We start from the raw sequence: 18,404 nt of genomic DNA on the forward strand, positions 1-18,404 counted from the left end.
AAATATATACAACAAGTGTGTGTATTTCATTTAATGTGTGGCCTAGAGCTCGTTTAAGATCATTAAAATTATTCTAATTCAAAGGCCGAAAAAGCAACAAAAATAATATCATATATTAAAAATAAATTTAGAAATTCGAAATATTGTATAAGATCCGAATGTTGATGTACGTTAAGAGACAATAGTCTCACCTGTACAAATTTATTAATAAACTATATTGAATATTGAATATATTCGTGTTATTCAATCAGAGCTCCATTTATATCTTCAGAAGATGTATTATCTTATTTAAAAACTTTAAAAGTATCATATACATATGGCCCTGATAGGATCCCAATACACTTTCTTAAAAAATGTGCTGGAAACATCTATCATTAATTTATCTTTAATTTATGGCGTTCTCCCAACAATGTGGAAGGAATCTTTTCTTATCCCGCTTCATAAAAACGGAAGCAGGTCTTCAATAGAAAACTACCGGGGCATAGCAAAGTTATCCGCTATCCCAAATTTATTTGAGGCTATTGCTACCCACCGCCTAACGTTCTCTATTTCCCCATAATTGCAAGCTCGCAACATGGGTTCTGTAAGGGCAAATCAACTATCACCAATTTACTGGAATTTACCACTCACGTTTGTAATGGATTTAGAAAAGGCCTTAACACCGATGTAATTTACACCGATTTCAGTAAAGCTTTCGACAAAGTATCACACCCATTACTTATTCATAAGCTCGGTCAACTTGGTTTTCAACCCCGTTTTATAAGTTGGATTTCTTCGTATCTTGGTAATCGTACGCAAAAAGTAGTGTTTAAAAATACACTTTCTGGGGTCATCAATGTTTCTTCTGGTGTTCCTCAGGGCAGCCATCTTGGTCTGATTCTGTTCTTGTTGTTCATAAACGATATATCTAACACAATTAAATACTCAAAAATCTTGATGTACGCAGACGATGTAAAACTTTTGAATTCATATGCCTCGGTTGAGGAACATTCCTTGCTTCAAATGGATTTAAATCACTTGGTTACCTGGTGCAATGTAAATTATATGCCGCTCAATCTCAAGAAATGTAAATTCATGTGTTTTTCTCGGAGAATTTCGCCACCAGCTTCATATAAAATTAACAACTATAGTCTAGAAACTGTAAATAATTTTGTTGTCTTGGGAGTCATAATGGATTCCAAACTTAGTTTCAATCTTCATATCAATCCTACATTTAATAAAGGCAAAGGTGTTTTTGACTTTGTTAAACGGTGGTCAAAAGAATTTAACGACCCTTACATAACTAAAGCACTGTTTACAACATTAGTTAGGTCAATTTTAGAATACGGCTCAGTAATCTGGAATCTGCGTTATCAAGTTCATGCAGACAGTCTCGAATCAATGCAAAAACAATTTTTACTACTTGCCTGAAGAAATTTTCAATGGGACTCTTTAACAAATCTTCCACCTTATACTAATCGATTAAAGCTTATCAATCTGCCAACTCCTCCAATTTCGAGCACATTCCTTCTGAGAGAAGTGAACTTTTGCGTTCCCTCTCTCTCTTCTGCTGAAACAATGTAGAACGAAATTCGAACAAAATGAACCTTTTCGGCGTTTATGCCAAGATTATAACTCTCACTCAAACACATTTGATAGCCCGAACTCCCTTTTTTCTATAAAAATGACTGTTCTTACCTCTCTTAATAATTAATGTATAATACGTTTGCCTCTGTTCTCTTTAAGTATTACGCTTGACTGATGAAATCTCTTCTGTAGCTGAGCAGTCTCAGATCGTGACGCTTGACAAACCGCTGCCCATCAAAGACTCGGCAAAAACAAAAACAAAAAAAAAGTTATTTTATATCTATATACTAGCAGACCCGGCAGACGTTGTTCTGCCCTAAATTTGGTGTTACTTACTTACTTAATTGGCGCTTAACCGTCTAAACGGTTATGGCCGTCCAACAAGGCGCGCCAGTCGCTCCTTCGCTCCACCAACCGGCGCCAATTGGTCACACCAAGGGAGTTTAAATCGTTGTCCACCTGGTCCTTCCAACGGAGTGGGGACCGCCCTCTACCTCTGCTTCCATAGGCGGGTTCCGATAGAAACACTTTCTTGGCCGGAGCATCATCTTTCATTCGCATAACATGGCCTTGCCAGCGCAGCCGCTGCGTTTTAATTCGCTGGACTATGTTGATATCTGCGTATAGCTCGTACAGCTCATCATTAAATCTTCTTCGGTACTCGCCATCGCCAACGCGTAGAGGTCCATAAATCTTTCGAAGAACTTTTATCTCGAACACTCCCAAAGCCGCTTCATTTGCTGTTGTCATGGTCCATGCTTCTGCCCCATATAGCAGGACGGGTACGATAAGTGACTTGTAGAGCATGATTTTCTTTCGCCGAGAGAGGACTTTATTTTTCAATTGTCTACCTAGTCCAAAGTAGCATTTATTCGCAAGATTGATTTTTCGCTGGATTTCAGTGCTGATGTTGTAGCTAGTGTTGATGCTGGTTCCCAAATAAACGAAGTATTTTACTATTTCGAAATTATGGCTGCCAACAGCAGGTACTTCGTTTTGTCCTCATTCACCATCAAACCCATCTTTACCGCTTCTTTTTCCAGTTTGGAGTAAGCAGAACTAACAGCGCCGGTGTTTAGGCCGATGATATCAATGTCATCAGCATATGCCAGTAACTGCACGCTTTTATAGTATATTGTTCCAATGCGGTTAAGTTCTGCAGCTAGTATAATTTTCTCCAGCATCAAATTAAAGAAATCGCACGATAGGGGGTCACCCTGTCTGAAACATCGTTTAGTTTCGAACGGCTAGGCGAGGTCCTTCCCAATTCTGACTGAGCTGATGGTGTTGCTCAACGTCATTTTGCACAGCCGTATAAGTTTTGCGAGGAAACCAAATTCAGACATAGCGGCATATAGGCAGCTCCTTTTCGTGCTGTCGAAGGCGGCTTTAAAGTCGACGAAGAGGTGATGTGTGTCGATTCTCTTTTCACGGGTTTTTTCCAAGATTTGGCGCATTGTGAAAATCTGGTCGATGGTAGATTTACCAGGTCTGAAGCCGCACTGATAAGGTCCAATCAGCCGGTTCACGGTGGGCTTCAATCTTTCGCACAATACACTTGAAAGGACCTTATATGCGATATTAAGAAGGCTGATTACACGATAGTTGGTGCATTTTGCAGTATCAACCTTCTTGTGGACTGGGCAAAGAACACTTAGATACCAACCGTCGGGCATGCACTCGTCCGCCCATATTTTGCTAAGAAGCTGCTGCATGCGCCTTACCAACTCCTCGCCGCCGTACTTGAATAGCTCCGCAGGCAATCCATCAGCACCCACGGCCTTGTTGTTTTTCAATCTGGTTATTGCTATTCTAACTTCGTCATAATCGTCCCCCGACATATATTCCATTATCATCGATTGCGGGATCGGGTTCTTCATCTCTGCACGGTGAATTGCTGCCTATTTAGGAGAGCAGAGAAGTATTCCCTCCATAATCTAAGCACTCTCTGGACATCAGTTACAAGATCGCCGTTTTCATTCCTACAGGAGTTTGCCCCGGTCTTAAAAGCTTCCGCCTGTCGCCGTATTTTTTGGTAGAATTTTCGGGCGTTATTCCTGGTGGCTAGCAGGTCACGCTCCTCGCACTCACGCCTTTCTGCTTCTGTTTTTTTCTTCCTTAAAAGGCGTCTCGCTTCCCTTTTCAACTCACGATAGCGTTCACACACTCCTCTTGTCGCGCTCGCTTTTAACGTAGCCCTGTAGGCAGCGTCTTTTCTTTCGGTTGCAACGCGGAATTCTTCATCGTACCAGTTGTTTTTTCGTGGCCGCCGGTAACCAATTTTTACCTCGGCGGCAGTACGAAGTGCTTTGGAGATATGCTCCCACTGCTCCTGTATTCCTTCAGGATGAGTTGTGCTCTCAGAGAGCCGGTGTGAGAGTCGGGTTGCGAAATCATTGGCAGTCTGTTGTGATTGAAGCTTTTCGACGTCCAGCTTTCCTTGTGTTTTTTGTTCCTTGGTTTTAGCCGCGTTGAGGCGGGTACGTATTTTGGCTGCAACGAGATAATGGTCCGAGTCGATGTTAGGTCCTCGGACCGTGCGCACATCTAAAACACTGGAGGCATGCCGTCCGTCTATCACAACGTGATCGATCTGATTGCGAGTATTTCGATCAGGAGACAGCCATGTAGCTTGATGTATCTTTTTATTCATGAACCTCGTGTTGGATATGACCATGTTTCGAGCACCGGCAAAGCTAATCAGCCTCAGTCCGTTAGGAGAAGTTTCATTGTGTAGGCTGAACTTTCCGACTGTAGGGCCAAAAACATCTTCTTTGCCCGCCCTGGCGTTAAAGTCGCCAAGCACGACTTTTATATCATAACGGGGGCAGCGCTCGTATGTGCGTTCTAATTGTTCATAAAAAGTGTCTTTCACCTCATCGTCTTTCTCCTCTGTCGGCGCATGGGCGCAGATGAATGATATATTAAAAAATTTTGCTTTTATTCGGATAGCGGTAAGACGCTCGTCTACAGGCGTGAACGCCAGCACTTGGCGACAAAGTCTCTCTCCCACGACGAATCCGACGCCGAAACTGCGTTTATTCGTATGGCCACTCCTAAATTTGGTCTATCTGCGTATATTTTAATAAGCTTTTTCCGTCTAACTCTTCCCTCCCCCCTCTTCCCTTTTTATAAGCTTTTATTTAGTTTCACTTTTGTTGTATGTAATGGAATCTTGCAAGTTAAATTTGATACACTTCCCGGTGTCCGATAACATTAAAACTTTACACCTAAATTATTAAATCTTAAAGTTTATATCACAGTCCTAATTGTTCTAATAAAAGCGTGTTACATTGCGATAGCAAGAAAAGGAGATCTAAATGTTCTTAATCATACCATCAAAATTTAACACGTTTTTTATTAGAACATCTAGGACTGTGGTATAAACTGTAAGATTTAATAATTTAGGTGTAAAGTTTTAATGTTAAAAATATATAGTTATGTACAATATAGAATTTTTTTGTCGCAGACGAAAAATCCTAATTATCCATAAAGGTTACAATGAACTTATAAAGTGTTATATTTCTTTAAAGTCAATTTATAGTTTAATTTTTAATTAATTTTATTAACCAATAATAAAAGCTTATTTTTAAAAAAGTTTTTTTTCTTTAATTTTATTCTTAATCCTTTTATTCACTCTTTCCTCCGTCTTTTTCGCTTCGTCTATCTCTATCTTCGTCTCACTCTATCTCTATCTCAGTCTCCCTCTCCTTCCATCTTTTCTCTTCTCTCAAGTTCTTCTCATTCTTCTTCATCCCTTATTGCCAGTCCCACTTTGTACGTATTTTGTTTTTATATTTGATCCTGGGAGTTAGATTCTTATAGTCAATAATGAAGTCAATACATTTTGTTTGTATGGGTAAGTATTTATGTACTTGCATTTGTAAATGTTTTATTCAGGTTTATATAAAAATGTGGAAATATGTGTGGAAGTTTGTATTTTCATTTTGTCATATACTTGTATGTATGTATATATGTATGAATACCTTCACGTACACTTGTTGGTTTGGTTGAGTGTATTTTTAAAAGGAACAAGTGTGCGTGTTTCACTGAAAAATATGTAATTTGTTTTTGACTTTGAAAAATTGTATTTTTGAGTTCAGAATAAAATTTACTATTGAATTGAACGGTCGTAGTTTAAATTATATCGGCATCCTACAGTATGTATTTTATTGCAGTCCCATTCCGAGTCCCAGTCCCACTCCGAGCCTCAGTCCCAGTCCGTCTCTCGTCTACTTCCCGGAAAAAAGGATCGTAAATACATATAGGCAAATTTATATAAAAAATTCCAGGCAAATCGAATAGGACGTATGCCCTTTCAGGTTGCCAGCGCAATACAAAACTGCTCCAAACCCAATTGTCAACGTCACCTATCCGTGGCGAATCCTGTTTCATTAACAGCCGAGGCTCTGCCGACCCCGAACTTCTCGTGGATCTAAGGAGTGGGAGGGCGGGATGGCCTAGAAGGTCACATGTGGTCATAACAAATATTTCCCGAGATGGTCGGGCTTGGTACCGGAACGTACCGGATCTGCATCCGGCAAAGGACCTTCAACTCGATAGCACTCCCCAAGGCATTCGGGGAGTGTCCTTATCGCTACAACAATAACAGGAGTACCCGGGTCTACGTTTTGGACTATCTCTCGAGACCCTAGTCACCCAGGGGTATAAAAAATAATCTGTACTAATTCACACATCAACAGCTTGTAACGAAACTTTTTCGTGCCCCGTTGCTTCTTTGATATTTGCTGGGGTATACTCGCCGTGCCCAGGGTTCGTTTACAATAAATTTGTATTAAAGGGGCACCTTGCAAATCGATTTAATATAAAAAACTTCACTCCCTTTATTGGTTCTAAATTCTATAATACAAAATAAAAAGTGTTTGTATACTTCATTTTCAATTTCACTTGGATTATCTTGCGGTATCCTTGATCGCGGTGGCGGGCCTTAGCGGTCCGGCCGTATCCCGTTAGCTGGGTCCCGTTAGTATGTGGCGTCGGTGCCTTGACGCGCCTTATGACGGCGTCTCTCTCTGCTGCAGTGCTCTGTCGCGCCTTACGTCGGCGTCTACTTGTATTGCTGAGGCGATGCTCTGTCGCCGTGTTCCGTTAGACGGATCCCGTTAGTATGTGGCGTCGGTGCCTTGACGCACCTTACGTCGGCGTTTGCTTGTATTACTCTGCTGCGCCTTGCGTCGGCGTCGATTTGTATTGCTGGTTGCTGGGTGATTCTCTGCCACGCCTTGCGTCGGCGTCTACTCGTATTTGCTGGGCGATACTCTGTCGCGCCCTACGTCGGCGTTTACTTGTATTACTCTGCTGCGCCTTGCGTCGGCGTCTATTTGTATTGCTGGTTGCTGGGTGATTCTCTGCCACGCCTTGTGTCGGCGTCTACTCGTATTTGCTGGGCGATACTCTGTCGCGCCCTACGTCGGCGTTTACTTGTATTGCTGAGGCGATGCTCTGTCGCCGTATTCCGTTAGACAATCCCGTTAGTATGTGGCGTCGGTGCCTTGACGCGCTTTACGTCGGCGTTTACTTGTATTGCTGAGGTGAGCGGGTGTCACCTGTCGCGGTTGCGCGTTACTGTGGCGGGGCCTTTGGTCTCTGGGGGTGATGCGTAGAGAAGATCAACCGCAATCACCATTCTACGACTCGCTCCTATGAAGTGGATTCCTATTGCATAGAGAAGATCAACTGCAATAGGGATATACTTCGCTAGTAGCTCTGGTCACGACCACAGCTCCGTGCTGACTGACTTTGCTGCCGCGCTCTGCGCTGGTTTACGTGCGTTGCCGCTCAGTTGCGGCCTCTGCCGGCGTACTTCTACTGACGGAGGTGAGCGGGTGTCACCTGTCGCGGTTGCGCGTTACTGTGGCGGGGCCTTTGGTCTCTGGGATGATGCGTAGAGAAGATCAACCGCAATCACCATTCCACGACTCGCTCCTATGAAGTGGATTCCTATTGCATAGAGAAGATCAACTGCAATAGGGATATACTTCGCTAGTAGCTCTGGTCACGACCACAGCTCCGTGCTGACTGACTGCTGTGCGGCTGTGTCGCTCCTTTTATGGCTGTTGTGTTTGGTGTTGCTACCTGAAATGGTTGCGTGCGCTCGTTGTGTTGCTGAGATTTGTTGGTTGGCCGTGTTGCTGTTAAATGTTGCGACCGCTCGTTGTGTTGCTGAGACTTGTTGGTTGATCGTGTTGCTAGAGCCTTTTGTGGCCACTTGTTGTGTTAATGTCGTGTCAAATATGTTGTGGGGTCGTTTTGTATGGGCCAAATTAATGAGGATTTATTTGGTCCTCACAAGCTTCAATTTGATACCCATAATGTAAAAACGCATCCTAGTGTAACCCTGATCCACGTTTTGGCCTATATCTCGAGACCCTAGTCACCCAGGGGTATGAAAATTACTCTCTAATAAAGAACTCATCAACAGCTTTCATTTGCTATCCATATTCTATAAACACATTCTAAGGGTACCCGGGTCCACGTTTTGGCCTATATCTCGAGACCCTAGTTACCCAAGGGTATCAAAGTACTCATAAACAGCTTCCATTTGATAGACATATCGTACAAACACATCCCAGGATTACCCAGATCCACGTTTTGATCTCAAGACCATAGCCATAACGGGATAAAAAGTATCCTATGTCCGTCTCCTGGTTCTAAGCTACCTCCCCACCAATTTTCGACCAAATCGGTTCATCCGTTCTTGAGTTATAAATAGTCTAACTAACACCACTTTTTTTTATATGTATAGATAAAATATTACGTGTACGCAGTGGTGCACCTCTTTTCAGTTGGTATGGATATGTTTGTGCACGTGCTTATTTAACTTTACATACATATATGAAATATAACTTATCCTATATTTGAATCTAGGCCAAACTACATACAGGGTGCAAAACAAATTCAAAATCGGTTTTGTAGTTTAGGAGTCCATCGCGGACAAACATAGTGACACGTGATTTTTATATATAACAAGTAAGGAAGGCTAAGTTCGGGTGTAACCGAACATTACAGTAAGGGAAAATCACCATGTAGGAAAATGAACCTAGGGTAACCCTGGAATGTGTTTGTATGACATGTGTATCAAATGATGGAAGGTATTAAAAGGTATTTTAAGAGGGCCATAGTTCTATAGGTGGACGCCATTTAGGGATATCGCCATAAAGGTGGACCAGGGCTGACTCTAGAATTTGTATCAAATGAAAGGTGTTAAAGAGTATTTTAAAAGGGAGTGGGCCTTAGTTCTATAGGTGGACGCCTTTTCGAGATATCCCCATAAAGTTGGACCAGGGGTGACTCTAGAATTTGTTTGTACGATACGGGCATCAAATGAAAGGTGTTAATGAGTATTTTAAAAGGGCGTGGGCCTTAGGTCTATAGGTGGACGCCTTTTCGAGATATCACCATAAAGGTGGACCAGGGGTGACTTTAGAATTTGTTTGTACGATATGGGTATCAAATGAAAGGTGTTAATGAGTATTTTAAAATGGCGTGGGCCTTAGTTCTATAGGTGGACGCCTTTTCGGGATATCGTTATAAAAGTGGACCAGGGTTGACTCTAGAATGCGTTTGTACAATATGGGTATCAAACGAAAGGTGATAATGAGTATTTTAAAAGGGAGTGGGCCGTAGTTCTATAGGTGGACGCCTTTTCGAGATATCGCCATAAAGGTGGACCATGGGTGCTCTATAATGTGTTTGTACGATATGGGTATCAAATTAAAGGTATTAATGAGGGTTTTAAAAGGGAGTGGTGGTAGTTGTATATGTGAAGGCGTTTTCGAGTTATCGACCAAAATGTGGACCAGGGTGTCCCAGGCCATCATCTGTCGGGTTGCGCTAATTTATTTATATATTTAATACTACGAACAGTATTCCTGCCAAGATTCCAAGGGCTTTTGATTTCGCCCTGCAGAACTTTTTCATTTTCTTCTGCTTAATATGGTAGGTGTCACACCCATTTTACAAAGTTTTTTCTAAAGTTATATTTTGCGTAAATAAACTAATCCAATTACCATGTTTCATCCCTTTTTTCGTATTTGGTATAGAATTATGGAATTTTTTTCATTTTTCGTAATTTTCGATATCGAAAAAGTGGGCGTTGTCATAGTCGGATTTCGGCTCCCTATATTCCTCCCCCCCCCCCCCCCCCCCCCGTAGATCCGCGCCTGGTTTATGATCATGGTTAGCATAAATGAGTAATGAGTGTTTGAACACTGACAGCGGATGTTTAAGTTTATGTTAAATACTGTACGCAAGAGTCACCCAGGCTTTCAGCTGTGCCATATAAATGCCCGTAGCTTAAATATGCCAAAGCTTGACTAGTTGAACTATATTTTAGAAAACTTAAAAATTAATATGATATGCGTTCAGAGACGTGGTTTAATGAAGATATTGGCGATAGTGTGTATGAGTTACGTGGTTACAGGGTAACAAGAAACGATAGGAAAACTGGTGCTAGAGGTGGCGGCGTCGCCATATATTGCAAGAATAATATTCCCCAAAAAGTGATTTATAAATCAAGTGTAAGTGATGCCGTTGAATTAATAATCATGGAGGTCGGAGATAGCTTTACGAAGTGTCTAATTTTATGCGCATACAACCCTAATAAATTGTTTGAATTAGATTCCCTGTTTTCGCAATTAGCCCAACTTTCACACGCCTATGAACATATGGGGGACTTAAATATTGATATGCTTAACAACGATTCGCGATCTTTGAAATTAAGAGATACCTTAAACTCCATTGGCATGGATGTTGTTAATCAATTTCCCACTCAGTTTTCACCAAACTGCAAACCTAGCATGCTAGACTTGATGTGTACATCCAACAGTTCCGACGTGCTTCATTATGACCAATTTTCGTTTGCAGGAGTATCGGATCATGACTTGCTGTTTCGGTCTTATAATATTAACCTCAATTGCACAACTCCAACTCGTTTTCATTATCTAGACTTTGAGGCGGTTAACTTTTCTGAGCTTGCGTATGAAGCTAATATTCTAAATTGGAACAGCGTATGGGTGTTTCCTAATATAAATGAAACCTGAACTTTCTTGCCAATCAAATTATTTATTTATTTAATAAATATATACCGCTCAAGGAAGTAAGAGTTCGAAGCAAGCAACAACCGTGGTTTACTAGATATGTTATGTTGGCTATTAAATCACGTAACAAGTTTTACAACCGTTGCACAGTGGCGCCCCTGCCGTTAAAGCATGGCAGAAATCAAAAAAATCATGAAATCATAGTTTACCAGGTGAGCCGCTCAAAGTTGACCAATTTTCAACATTGGGAAAAATTTGAAATTTTTCTTCTTTTTCGTTGTATTTAAAATGGGTTTGTGAGCCGGTTGTCGTTTTCTTGTATACCAATTAAAGATAATTTAATTTAGGATTGAAACAAAAAAAATATTGTTTTTTTTGGTAAAAGTTGGCGGATATACCTGTTTTTCGAAATGCCTATTTTTAGGCCCTTTTTAAAATTTTGATGGAAAATAAAAAAAATGTTAAAATATGTGCTCCGTCAAATTAACAGTAGTTATTTGTGAAATATTCAGTTACCTAAATTCATAAAGTCTACCTGCGTCCAGCTCCAACTTCACTTTTTATATCAAATAAAGTTAAACAACCTTGGGCAGAAATACGCGCCTGAGCAGGTATATATAATTCAGTACGGCCGTAAGGTCGTTTTTGTTATTGGAACTTGTTAACAACATACATTTTTTTTGTTACGAATTGTATACCTGAAATTCATTTTAATAATTTGAGTAGGTATATAAAGCTATCAATCATACAATGCACATTATCATTCGTCTTTTGGAGATTAAGGAACTAAGTATTTTGTTTACTTAAATAAAGTGAATAGTATTTTTAAATATAGTTCACAGTTTAATATTTAGTCAGATACACTCGAAGCCAATTCTAATATGTATCTAGAAAACTCAAAACTGCCAACAGCAGGTACTTCGTTTTGTCCTCATTCACCATCAAACCCATCTTTACCGCTTCTTTTTCCAGTTTGGAGTAAGCAGAACTAACAGCGCCGGTGTTTAGGCCGATGATATCAATGTCATCAGCATATGCCAGTAACTGCACGCTTTTATAGTATATTGTTCCAATGCGGTTAAGTTCTGCAGCTAGTATAATTTTCTCCAGCATCAAATTAAAGAAATCGCACGATAGGGGGTCACCCTGTCTGAAACATCGTTTAGTTTCGAACGGCTAGGCGAGGTCCTTCCCAATTCTGACTGAGCTGATGGTGTTGCTCAACGTCATTTTGCACAGCCGTATAAGTTTTGCGAGGAAACCAAATTCAGACATAGCGGCATATAGGCAGCTCCTTTTCGTGCTGTCGAAGGCGGCTTTAAAGTCGACGAAGAGGTGATGTGTGTCGATTCTCTTTTCACGGGTTTTTTCCAAGATTTGGCGCATTGTGAAAATCTGGTCGATGGTAGATTTACCAGGTCTGAAGCCGCACTGATAAGGTCCAATCAGCCGGTTCACGGTGGGCTTCAATCTTTCGCACAATACACTTGAAAGGACCTTATATGCGATATTAAGAAGGCTGATTACACGATAGTTGGTGCATTTTGCAGTATCAACCTTCTTGTGGACTGGGCAAAGAACACTTAGATACCAACCGTCGGGCATGCACTCGTCCGCCCATATTTTGCTAAGAAGCTGCTGCATGCGCCTTACCAACTCCTCGCCGCCGTACTTGAATAGCTCCGCAGGCAATCCATCAGCACCCACGGCCTTGTTGTTTTTCAATCTGGTTATTGCTATTCTAACTTCGTCATAATCGTCCCCCGACATATATTCCATTATCATCGATTGCGGGATCGGGTTCTTCATCTCTGCACGGTGAATTGCTGCCTATTTAGGAGAGCAGAGAAGTATTCCCTCCATAATCTAAGCACTCTCTGGACATCAGTTACAAGATCGCCGTTTTCATTCCTACAGGAGTTTGCCCCGGTCTTAAAAGCTTCCGCCTGTCGCCGTATTTTTTGGTAGAATTTTCGGGCGTTATTCCTGGTGGCTAGCAGGTCACGCTCCTCGCACTCACGCCTTTCTGCTTCTGTTTTTTCTTCCTTAAAAGGCGTCTCGCTTCCCTTTTCAACTCACGATAGCGTTCACACACTCCTCTTGTCGCGCTCGCTTTTAACGTAGCCCTGTAGGCAGCGTCTTTTCTTTCGGTTGCAACGCGGAATTCTTCATCGTACCAGTTGTTTTTTCGTGGCCGCCGGTAACCAATTTTTACCTCGGCGGCAGTACGAAGTGCTTTGGAGATATGCTCCCACTGCTCCTGTATTCCTTCAGGATGAGTTGTGCTCTCAGAGAGCCGGTGTGAGAGTCGGGTTGCGAAATCATTGGCAGTCTGTTGTGATTGAAGCTTTTCGACGTCCAGCTTTCCTTGTGTTTTTTGTTCCTTGGTTTTAGCCGCGTTGAGGCGGGTACGTATTTTGGCTGCAACGAGATAATGGTCCGAGTCGATGTTAGGTCCTCGGACCGTGCGCACATCTAAAACACTGGAGGCATGCCGTCCGTCTATCACAACGTGATCGATCTGATTGCGAGTATTTCGATCAGGAGACAGCCATGTAGCTTGATGTATCTTTTTATTCATGAACCTCGTGTTGGATATGACCATGTTTCGAGCACCGGCAAAGCTAATCAGCCTCAGTCCGTTAGGAGAAGTTTCATTGTGTAGGCTGAACTTTCCGACTGTAGGGCCAAAAACATCTTCTTTGCCCGCCCTGGCGTTAAAGTCGCCAAGCACGACTTTTATATCATAACGGGGGCAGCGCTCGTATGTGCGTTCTAATTGTTCATAAAAAGTGTCTTTCACCTCATCGTCTTTCTCCTCTGTCGGCGCATGGGCGCAGATGAATGATATATTAAAAAATTTTGCTTTTATTCGGATAGCGGTAAGACGCTCGTCTACAGGCGTGAACGCCAGCACTTGGCGACAAAGTCTCTCTCCCACGACGAATCCGACGCCGAAACTGCGTTTATTCGTATGGCCACTCCTAAATTTGGTCTATCTGCGTATATTTTAATAAGCTTTTTCCGTCTAACTCTTCCCTCCCCCCTCTTCCCTTTTTATAAGCTTTTATTTAGTTTCACTTTTGTTGTATGTAATGGAATCTTGCAAGTTAAATTTGATACACTTCCCGGTGTCCGATAACATTAAAACTTTACACCTAAATTATTAAATCTTAAAGTTTATATCACAGTCCTAATTGTTCTAATAAAAGCGTGTTACATTGCGATAGCAAGAAAAGGAGATCTAAATGTTCTTAATCATACCATCAAAATTTAACACGTTTTTTATTAGAACATCTAGGACTGTGGTATAAACTGTAAGATTTAATAATTTAGGTGTAAAGTTTTAATGTTAAAAATATATAGTTATGTACAATATAGAATTTTTTTGTCGCAGACGAAAAATCCTAATTATCCATAAAGGTTACAATGAACTTATAAAGTGTTATATTTCTTTAAAGTCAATTTATAGTTTAATTTTTAATTAATTTTATTAACCAATAATAAAAGCTTATTTTTAAAAAAGTTTTTTTTCTTTAATTTTATTCTTAATCCTTTTATTCACTCTTTCCTCCGTCTTTTTCGCTTCGTCTATCTCTATCTTCGTCTCACTCTATCTCTATCTCAGTCTCCCTCTCCTTCCATCTTTTCTCTTCTCTCAAGTTCTTCTCATTCTTCTTCATCCCTTATTGCCAGTCCCACTTTGTACGTATTTTGTTTTTATATTTGATCCTGGGAGTTAGATTCTTATAGTCAATAATGAAGTCAATACATTTTGTTTGTATGGGTAAGTATTTATGTACTTGCATTTGTAAATGTTTTATTCAGGTTTATATAAAAATGTGGAAATATGTGTGGAAGTTTGTATTTTCATTTTGTCATATACTTGTATGTATGTATATATGTATGAATACCTTCACGTACACTTGTTGGTTTGGTTGAGTGTATTTTTAAAAGGAACAAGTGTGCGTGTTTCACTGAAAAATATGTAATTTGTTTTTGACTTTGAAAAATTGTATTTTTGAGTTCAGAATAAAATTTACTATTGAATTGAACGGTCGTAGTTTAAATTATATCGGCATCCTACAGTATGTATTTTATTGCAGTCCCATTCCGAGTCCCAGTCCCACTCCGAGCCTCAGTCCCAGTCCGTCTCTCGTCTACTTCCCGGAAAAAAGGATCGTAAATACATATAGGCAAATTTATATAAAAAATTCCAGGCAAATCGAATAGGACGTATGCCCTTTCAGGTTGCCAGCGCAATACAAAACTGCTCCAAACCCAATTGTCAACGTCACCTATCCGTGGCGAATCCTGTTTCATTAACAGCCGAGGCTCTGCCGACCCCGAACTTCTCGTGGATCTAAGGAGTGGGAGGGCGGGATGGCCTAGAAGGTCACATGTGGTCATAACAAATATTTCCCGAGATGGTCGGGCTTGGTACCGGAACGTACCGGATCTGCATCCGGCAAAGGACCTTCAACTCGATAGCACTCCCCAAGGCATTCGGGGAGTGTCCTTATCGCTACAACAATAACAGGAGTACCCGGGTCTACGTTTTGGACTATCTCTCGAGACCCTAGTCACCCAGGGGTATAAAAAATAATCTGTACTAATTCACACATCAACAGCTTGTAACGAAACTTTTTCGTGCCCCGTTGCTTCTTTGATATTTGCTGGGGTATACTCGCCGTGCCCAGGGTTCGTTTACAATAAATTTGTATTAAAGGGGCACCTTGCAAATCGATTTAATATAAAAAACTTCACTCCCTTTATTGGTTCTAAATTCTATAATACAAAATAAAACGTGTTTGTATACTTCATTTTCAATTTCACTTGGATTATCTTGCGGTATCCTTGATCGCGGTGGCGGGCCTTAGCGGTCCGGCCGTATCCCGTTAGCTGGGTCCCGTTAGTATGTGGCGTCGGTGCCTTGACGCGCCTTATGACGGCGTCTCTCTCTGCTGCGGTGCTCTGTCGCGCCTTACGTCGGCGTCTACTTGTATTGCTGAGGCGATGCTCTGTCGCCGTGTTCCGTTAGACGGATCCCGTTAGTATGTGGCGTCGGTGCCTTGACGCGCCTTACGTCGGCGTTTGCTTGTATTACTCTGCTGCGCCTTGCGTCGGCGTCGATTTGTATTGCTGGTTGCTGGGTGATTCTCTGCCACGCCTTGCGTCGGCGTCTACTCGTATTTGCTGGGCGATACTCTGTCGCGCCCTACGTCGGCGTTTACTTGTATTACTCTGCTGCGCCTTGCGTCGGCGTCTATTTGTATTGCTGGTTGCTGGGTGATTCTCTGCCACGCCTTGTGTCGGCGTCTACTCGTATTTGCTGGGCGATACTCTGTCGCGCCCTACGTCGGCGTTTACTTGTATTGCTGAGGCGATGCTCTGTCGCCGTATTCCGTTAGACAATCCCGTTAGTATGTGGCGTCGGTGCCTTGACGCGCTTTACGTCGGCGTTTACTTGTATTGCTGAGGTGAGCGGGTGTCACCTGTCGCGGTTGCGCGTTACTGTGGCGGGGCCTTTGGTCTCTGGGGGTGATGCGTAGAGAAGATCAACCGCAATCACCATTCTACGACTCGCTCCTATGAAGTGGATTCCTATTGCATAGAGAAGATCAACTGCAATAGGGATATACTTCGCTAGTAGCTCTGGTCACGACCACAGCTCCGTGCTGACTGACTTTGCTGCCGCGCTCTGCGCTGGTTTACGTGCGTTGCCGCTCAGTTGCGGCCTCTGCCGGCGTACTTCTACTGACGGAGGTGAGCGGGTGTCACCTGTCGCGGTTGCGCGTTACTGTGGCGGGGCCTTTGGTCTCTGGGATGATGCGTAGAGAAGATCAACCGCAATCACCATTCCACGACTCGCTCCTATGAAGTGGATTCCTATTGCATAGAGAAGATCAACTGCAATAGGGATATACTTCGCTAGTAGCTCTGGTCACGACCACAGCTCCGTGCTGACTGACTGCTGTGCTGCTGTGTCGCTCCTTTTATGGCTGTTGTGTTTGGTGTTGCTACCTGAAATGGTTGCGTGCGCTCGTTGTGTTGCTGAGATTTGTTGGTTGGCCGTGTTGCTGTTAAATGTTGCGACCGCTCGTTGTGTTGCTGAGACTTGTTGGTTGATCGTGTTGCTAGAGCCTTTTGTGGCCACTTGTTGTGTTAATGTCGTGTCAAATATGTTGTGGGGTCGTTTTGTATGGGCCAAATTAATGAGGATTTATTTGGTCCTCACAAGCTTCAATTTGATACCCATAATGTAAAAACGCATCCTAGTGTAACCCTGATCCACGTTTTGGCCTATATCTCGAGACCCTAGTCACCCAGGGGTATGAAAATTACTCTCTAATAAAGAACTCATCAACAGCTTTCATTTGCTATCCATATTCTATAAACACATTCTAAGGGTACCCGGGTCCACGTTTTGGCCTATATCTCGAGACCCTAGTTACCCAAGGGTATCAAAGTACTCATAAACAGCTTCCATTTGATAGACATATCGTACAAACACATCCCAGGATTACCCAGATCCACGTTTTGATCTCAAGACCATAGCCATAACGGGATAAAAAGTATCCTATGTCCGTCTCCTGGTTCTAAGCTACCTCCCCACCAATTTTCGACCAAATCGGTTCATCCGTTCTTGAGTTATAAATAGTCTAACTAACACCACTTTTTTTTATATGTATAGATAAAATATTACGTGTACGCAGTGGTGCACCTCTTTTCAGTTGGTATGGATATGTTTGTGCACGTGCTTATTTAACTTTACATACATATATGAAATATAACTTATCCTATATTTGAATCTAGGCCAAACTACATACAGGGTGCAAAACAAATTCAAAATCGGTTTTGTAGTTTAGGAGTCCATCGCGGACAAACATAGTGACACGTGATTTTTATATATAACAAGTAAGGAAGGCTAAGTTCGGGTGTAACCGAACATTACAGTAAGGGAAAATCACCATGTAGGAAAATGAACCTAGGGTAACCCTGGAATGTGTTTGTATGACATGTGTATCAAATGATGGAAGGTATTAAAAGGTATTTTAAGAGGGCCATAGTTCTATAGGTGGACGCCATTTAGGGATATCGCCATAAAGGTGGACCAGGGCTGACTCTAGAATTTGTATCAAATGAAAGGTGTTAAAGAGTATTTTAAAAGGGAGTGGGCCTTAGTTCTATAGGTGGACGCCTTTTCGAGATATCCCCATAAAGTTGGACCAGGGGTGACTCTAGAATTTGTTTGTACGATACGGGCATCAAATGAAAGGTGTTAATGAGTATTTTAAAAGGGCGTGGGCCTTAGGTCTATAGGTGGACGCCTTTTCGAGATATCACCATAAAGGTGGACCAGGGGTGACTTTAGAATTTGTTTGTACGATATGGGTATCAAATGAAAGGTGTTAATGAGTATTTTAAAATGGCGTGGGCCTTAGTTCTATAGGTGGACGCCTTTTCGGGATATCGTTATAAAAGTGGACCAGGGTTGACTCTAGAATGCGTTTGTACAATATGGGTATCAAACGAAAGGTGATAATGAGTATTTTAAAAGGGAGTGGGCCGTAGTTCTATAGGTGGACGCCTTTTCGAGATATCGCCATAAAGGTGGACCATGGGTGCTCTATAATGTGTTTGTACGATATGGGTATCAAATTAAAGGTATTAATGAGGGTTTTAAAAGGGAGTGGTGGTAGTTGTATATGTGAAGGCGTTTTCGAGTTATCGACCAAAATGTGGACCAGGGTGTCCCAGGCCATCATCTGTCGGGTT

Source organism: Eurosta solidaginis, chromosome 2 (assembly GCF_040869045.1).
Source record: "Eurosta solidaginis isolate ZX-2024a chromosome 2, ASM4086904v1, whole genome shotgun sequence".
NCBI classification, from domain to species: Eukaryota; Metazoa; Arthropoda; class Insecta; order Diptera; family Tephritidae; genus Eurosta; species Eurosta solidaginis.